The sequence below is a fragment of the Rosa rugosa genome, chromosome 6 (assembly GCF_958449725.1).
Source record: "Rosa rugosa chromosome 6, drRosRugo1.1, whole genome shotgun sequence".
Classification (NCBI taxonomy): domain Eukaryota; kingdom Viridiplantae; phylum Streptophyta; class Magnoliopsida; order Rosales; family Rosaceae; genus Rosa; species Rosa rugosa.
In genome coordinates, this window is record NC_084825.1 from 11,102,154 (window position 1) to 11,108,439 (window position 6,286).

The 6,286-nt window shown below is 38.8% G+C and overlaps 1 long non-coding RNA gene and 1 pseudogene across 1 annotated transcript; one reads left to right on the plus strand and one right to left on the minus strand.

Moving 5' to 3' along the window:
• The first annotated feature begins 311 nt into the window (after positions 1–311).
• LOC133714135 (uncharacterized) lies at positions 312–1,623 on the plus strand. Its single transcript, XR_009848472.1, has 3 exons — positions 312–956; positions 1,084–1,108; positions 1,182–1,623. It is a non-coding gene; the product is annotated as an uncharacterized LOC133714135 (long non-coding RNA).
• A 1,938-nt stretch (positions 1,624–3,561) lies between these two features.
• Positions 3,562–5,608, minus strand: LOC133716215 (subtilisin-like protease SBT3; annotated as a pseudogene).
• Between the last annotated feature and the right edge of the window lie 678 nt (positions 5,609–6,286).

Sequence of the window (6,286 nt, forward strand, 5' to 3'; positions counted from 1 at the left end):
TAAGGCGGGTGAGCTAAGGGTTTTTTTTTTTTTTTTAATAATAATAATAAATAAGATAGAGGATAAGTTCAGGTACTATTTTTAATAATAACCCTAAAATTTTAGCAATTTATTACTAGTTCTAATTATTACATTGATGCACAAAAATTTAAAACATATCACAATGACTGAAGCCAAACAAACAGGACATGACAAGGTCATTGTCATAAAAGGAAAAACTTGTAATGGAATTTCTTTTTGGTTAATCATAAATGTTAAAGCCAATACATTCTATTGTGGTAAATGGTATTTTGGGAGTGTAGACACCCGTACCTTTCTTGTTTATTTTATTTTGTCATACAATGTATAGGACTACATATTCGTAAGGTACAAAAGTATTCGCTTAGGTAAGACTATGAGGCTATTTTAAGGGATTAAGAATTTAGAAAAAAAATCCAATTTGAGTCTAGGAAACTTTTCTTGAAGTACCGAGGCTTAGGAAAAGCCCGGAAAATTTTTCCAAAAAGATTTGGTGAAGTGTCGGGGAAATAAGGATGTTTGGAGTAGTATTTTCGAAGTAGGCTTGAGAGAAATTAAGAGAAAAAGAAAATGGGAGGAGCAGCCAAGCCCACTTGGCCCAAAAGGAATGGCAAATTAGACTTTTCACACTAATTAGAGGGGGAAGTATTTAAGCCTCACAACACCAAACCCTGGCCTCCAAACCTCATTTTCCTCACTTCACTCTCTCTCTTCAGCTCTCCCTCTCTCTCATCCTACCCTCTCTCTCTCTCCTTGCGTCGCTGCCGCCGCCGATACTCCAATCAACACCAAAATTTTCAGATTTTCTCCTCTTTATTCCCTCTATCCATTTCTCAAACCAAAATCGTGAAATTTAGCCATTCAATCGTCCAAGAACCCTAGAACCCAAAATCAATTTGGGGGTTTTTGTGATTTCTTCATTCTAAGTTCAAATCAAGGTAATCTCCCTCCTAATCTAGCCTCTATTCCTCCGATCTATACTTATTTCTTATCAAATTCGATTTTTTGATTTCCATTTGTGATTTTGGTGCATGAACCCAATTTTCCCATAAACCATGAGGCTAGGCTACGGGTTTGGCAATGATTTGTGGTAAGGATCTATCCCATGCAACCTTGTTTCGAGTTTTTTTGGTTGTGGTGTTAATTTTTGGACGGATTTGTAGGTGAAGAAACCTAAGGAGGAGGAGAGGCCATGAGTTTTTGGAGAAGAAAGGGTAAGGATTGGGTTTTGGACAAACCCTTGAATTTTTGGAGTTTGTTTTTTTGTTGATTTTGAATTTTATTCAGCTAATTTGTTGGTGGAAAATTGTGAAAGTGGGATCTTTAATGAGGATTTATTAGTTTAGTTTTCAAATGTGTTGGTAAATTGTGTTGAAGATTTTGGTGATTTTTGTTTTGTAATTTTGACCAAAAGAAAAAGAAAGGGAAGAAGAAAAGAAAAGACTTTATTTTGGAAGAAAAAAATAAAGGAATGAGTAAAAGTTGAATTAAAGAGGTTTTACCGTGGTAAAGTGGTAAAAAGTGAAAAGGGTGAGAGTAAAGTTTGTGAAAGGAGGTAAAAGGTAAAAGTGAAAGAGAAAAGGTAAAAACTATAGTAAAAGTAAAAAGGTGAAAAATGAGGAGTAAAAGGGTAAAAGTAGAAGTAAAACTTTATTTATAATTATTTACTTATTTATTTTTAAAATAAATAAGAAATAATGGTAAATAAAGGGGTACTTGGTCAAAAGTCAGAAGTCAGATTCAAAGATCAAAAGTCAACTCTGAGGGTTGACTGACCTCGTAAAACGCGAGGATTAACTCGACTTTGGTCGCTCGGATTGGCGATAGTTTAATGGAGCGATAAGGATGTTTTCCTTTTTAAGAAAGAAATTAGTTTCCCAAATTGGTAAAAGATGAAAGAAATAATAAATGACCTCAATAAAATAAAAAAGATTTAGTATGCACGATTACTTAGAGTTAGTCATGATGTTTACCTGGATAATTACTTACAAACTAAGTAATGGTTCAGGAAACATAATCGTTAAGGAAGTTTAAGCGGAAAGCACCGGAGTGTAGAATATGCCGGCATTTCCAGGTAAGGTGAGCTATCTCTTCCTTGTTATAGGCTTTTCTATATACGTGGAATGCTCTAGTATAATAATATGTTGCCTATAACTCTGTAAGTACGTTTTTGGTTGTTCATTAGTCGATGCCTCGTGATTGCTGTGTTTTCATAACTATAATTGCTTATTGCGAAAACCGAGGCTAGACTTGTATGTTCAGATACTATACCCATTGTATGTTTGTACTTGTGACATGAAAGTGAATGGGACCTAGACGCATTGATTCCTAGTCATCCCACTGTGTCGATAATCGTGAACCTCCGGAGGGGGCTGTGCTCCTATGTGCATCGAGGAAAGGTAAGTACCTACGGTGAACCAGTCATAGGACACTCAGGAACAAGAAATGGACACTTTCGCTACTTGTAGTCACAAGGACTACAGATTAGTTGGCCGGTTCTCGAAGGATGACGAACCGGTCGGTCACCAATTGTTTTTTGATTAGCCGGCAGGTAAGTATCTCGAAGATCCAAGTTGTGTGAAGCATGCTGCATATGATTTTCTGAAAAAGACAACGATGATTGTTTTTGTTTGCATTTATTTTACTCGATTTTACAAATGCGCACAATCTATATTCTAGCAGCTACGTTTTACTTATTAGTTTTCAAACCTAACTAAGGTTGGGTTGGCCCCTATTGGGCTAGCGAGGACAAAATGCTCACCCCTACATTTTAGGTTACAACGAGGTCATTCCGGACGATCTGGATTAGAAGTGGGTCGTTGGCTGAGTTCGTGTGTTTCTGTCCCTGTTGCTTGAAGTCCTTCCCTTTTGGTACTCTATCAATTTATTTGCTTTCCTTTCAATGTTGAACTCAGTTGAATTTTGTGAGGTTTGCCTACTTGGGAGCGTGCCTCACCCTTTGTTTTATTGTTGCTGTTGAACTCTTTTTATTTTGGTTATGATGTAAGCCCTAAGGCGTCACAGTGCACTTGCCTACTTTATTTTAAAGTATTTCCAGACTTGTTAATTTGAATATTGGGTTGTTGACCAAAATTCCTTTCTTAAAAAGTTTTAATTGTTTCTTATATATTTTCTAAAAATCGTATTTCAAAAGGCCTTGTAGTATTAAGTTGGTAGGTCTACGATATGTACGTCTACGACGTATCGAGCTCCTATTGGCTTAATATTACAGCGCTATGGTATACCCACTCGGGTTGCCATAGGGAGTATAGTTGTTGGTTATTTTAGATTTAAGATTATGTTTGACACAAATAGTTATAATCTCTGTTTAGTGCTGTGATTGGATGTCTCCCATGCCCCATTCTCTAATTAGTTCTGTGATTTTAGATAACTGCAAACAACGGATGAAAGTGCTCCATTCTGTCTTATTTAAAGAGTTACAATTTTCAATTGGAAGATCCTATGAAGTCAAATTATTCTTTCAACTCAACTCTAAACGTACTGTTACAGGTTGAACATTTCCTTATTGAACAGATGACATAATGGAGTGTAGTTTATATCATTTTCAATTCTTGAATCTTGATAAAGATGCTGTCAACTACTTATTGATGACCACTACAGGACTTGATACTATGTGCTTACCTTGATCATTAACCCATCTTAGGTACCCATAGATCACCTTCGGAGCATCACTGTCGACCTCTATGCTCAAGACAAAACACTGCTGCTGATGCTTTTTGGCGAATGTTAGAGTTGTAGGCTCTACTGCAATTCTCGTTCCACTAGGAACATCAAAATATGCATGATAAGTTGCTGTTTCCCCTCCAACGTTTGTCACAATCCTGCTAAAGCTCTTGGCTCTTGATGTAGTTCCATTGAAGATAGTCATAAAAGAAGGGTAGTTTAGGTCGGTAGGTAGTTGTGTGCAACCCCATCGACTTCGTCTAATAACAGCATACATTTGATCCTCGTTGTATCCAAGGCTACATAGATACTGGATATATTCTTGCATATTCATGTCATAGACTAGTCCAGGGTTCATAGCTTTATTTGGGTTGATGTGGCCTGCCCCAAAATCTAAAGGTGTGGCTGGAAGACCATTTGATTGGTCTTCTATGGTGGTCTGAGTATGGCAGCTGAGAGTGTACGTATGTTGTTGTCATGATTGCTGATCGAATGGCTGCTGGGCTCCAATCGCGGTGTACAGCTTTTAGCAAAGCTGGCACCCCAGCTACATGGGGTGCAGCCATTGATGTCCCCGACTTGATTGCATACTCTGCCACTAAATCAGTATGCACCTGCCCTCTTTACCTCTTGCACTTTTTCATAAACGTCAGTCTCGCAGGGATTATCACAGAGGACTACCTTTCCGGCCACTTCTTTATGATCCAATGCCAAGTGGCTGCAAGTTGCTTTGCTCACATTGCCTTTTCCATAGTACAAGTGGATATCAGTAATGGAAACGCTATCAGGGAAGTATGATACTCCTTCAAAAGTCAACCCATTCTCTAGAGTCATTCTTGCAGTGAAACTACGATCAAGTGTGCCAGCTCCTACTGTCATGATCCAAGGCGCTCCATTGTGTGTTGTGTTTGGAAAAGGACCATCGTTCCCTGCAGCGCAGACCACAACAATGCCTTTCTCAATTGCTGATAGGGAGCCGATGGCAATGACGTCGTTGAAATAAGGAACAACATCAAAGCCTAGAGAGATTGACATGATATCAACTCCATCAGAAATCGCCTGGTCCATGCCGGCAAGCACATCAGTAGCTGCACTCTTCTCAGTATCTTCTGCCCAGAGGACCTTGTACATGGCAACATGTGCACGTGGCGCCACCCCTCTTGCGTTGCCTTTTGCATATCCAAAGTGACTTACTCCAAGTACATGGTTACCTGCAGCTGTTGATGAGGTATGGGTTCTATGACCATTGAAGTCTCTTGCTGAGTTATAGTCATACTCTGTGGAGATTTTTAGCCCTGCTGCCTTGAGCCCTTTGCTGAATGATCCAGCACCAATGAGCTTCTTGTTGCAGAGAGATGAGCTAAATGTTGTTCCATCCTCGCATGTGCCTTTCCATCTTCACGGGACTTCTGACATTCCCCTATCACCGAAACTCTCACTCTCTGGCCAAATTCTTGTATCAATAACTCCTATGATCACATCTTCACCGTCGGATGAAGCATGCCATATGCCGGAGTTACGATTCAGTCCAAGAAACTGAGGGCTGTGTGTTGTGAAAAGCTTTCCAAAAGACTCCAGGTATGTGGCAATGTGAGCCGGAGATTTCTGTATCTCAGATAGTTGAGTGGGTGTAAGCCTGGCACTGAATCCGTGCATGACATGGTTGTATGAGTACAGCAACATTTCATATATTAATGTCGTCATCATCGTGCTCTGCAAGAGAGGATGGTGGGATTAATGATTTTAAGGTGGACTTGTGCCACGACTCATAGGTTAAGAAAGAAGCAGGCTTTTGGGAATGGTCCATGTGGACAATATATGTGTGGTATTCTTCAGCATTATTGATTTGCAGTAAGAGCAACACCAAGAGTAGCAGAGGCATACAGATCTTATTGTAGAACCTCATGTTTGTAGTAATGTATGGGGCTTATGCATATTATGAGATGGGATACCAACTATATATATATATATACAGATCTTATCCAGAGCAGAGTTCCGCTTCTATATATCAGATCCTATCCAGAGCGGAGTTCAGCTTTGAAATTAAAGTGTGAACTTCGAGTTTTGGGTCGCATATCCACATCTCGACCTTTCAGTTTTTAGGTACTAGTGTATAGATCATCTCTGCAAATTTTCAGCCAAAATGATGGTCGTTAAGGTATCTAACTCACTTAAACCAATCAACGGACTGAATCTGTTAACCTGAACCGTACTAGCTTTAAGGCAGTAATCAATGCCTTAACGATCATCAATTTGGCTGAAAATTTGCAGAGATGATCTATACACTAGTACCTAAAAACTGAACGGTCGAGATGTGGATATGCGACCGAAAAGTGACCAAAAACTTGAAGTTCACACTTTAATTTCAAAGCGGACCTCTGTTCTGGATAAAATCTATATATCATATATATATAGTGTTTTGAGAGCTTAGTTCAGTTTACTTTTGAGGTAAATTGCTAAACGTTACATTCATGTGATCGATCTTTTCTATGCATTAATTCATCTCTAAATCCATGATATTAGATTTTGTTTGCTTTCTTCTGTTTGCACCAGCCAAAACAAGGTCAGTTCATTGCTTTTTAGG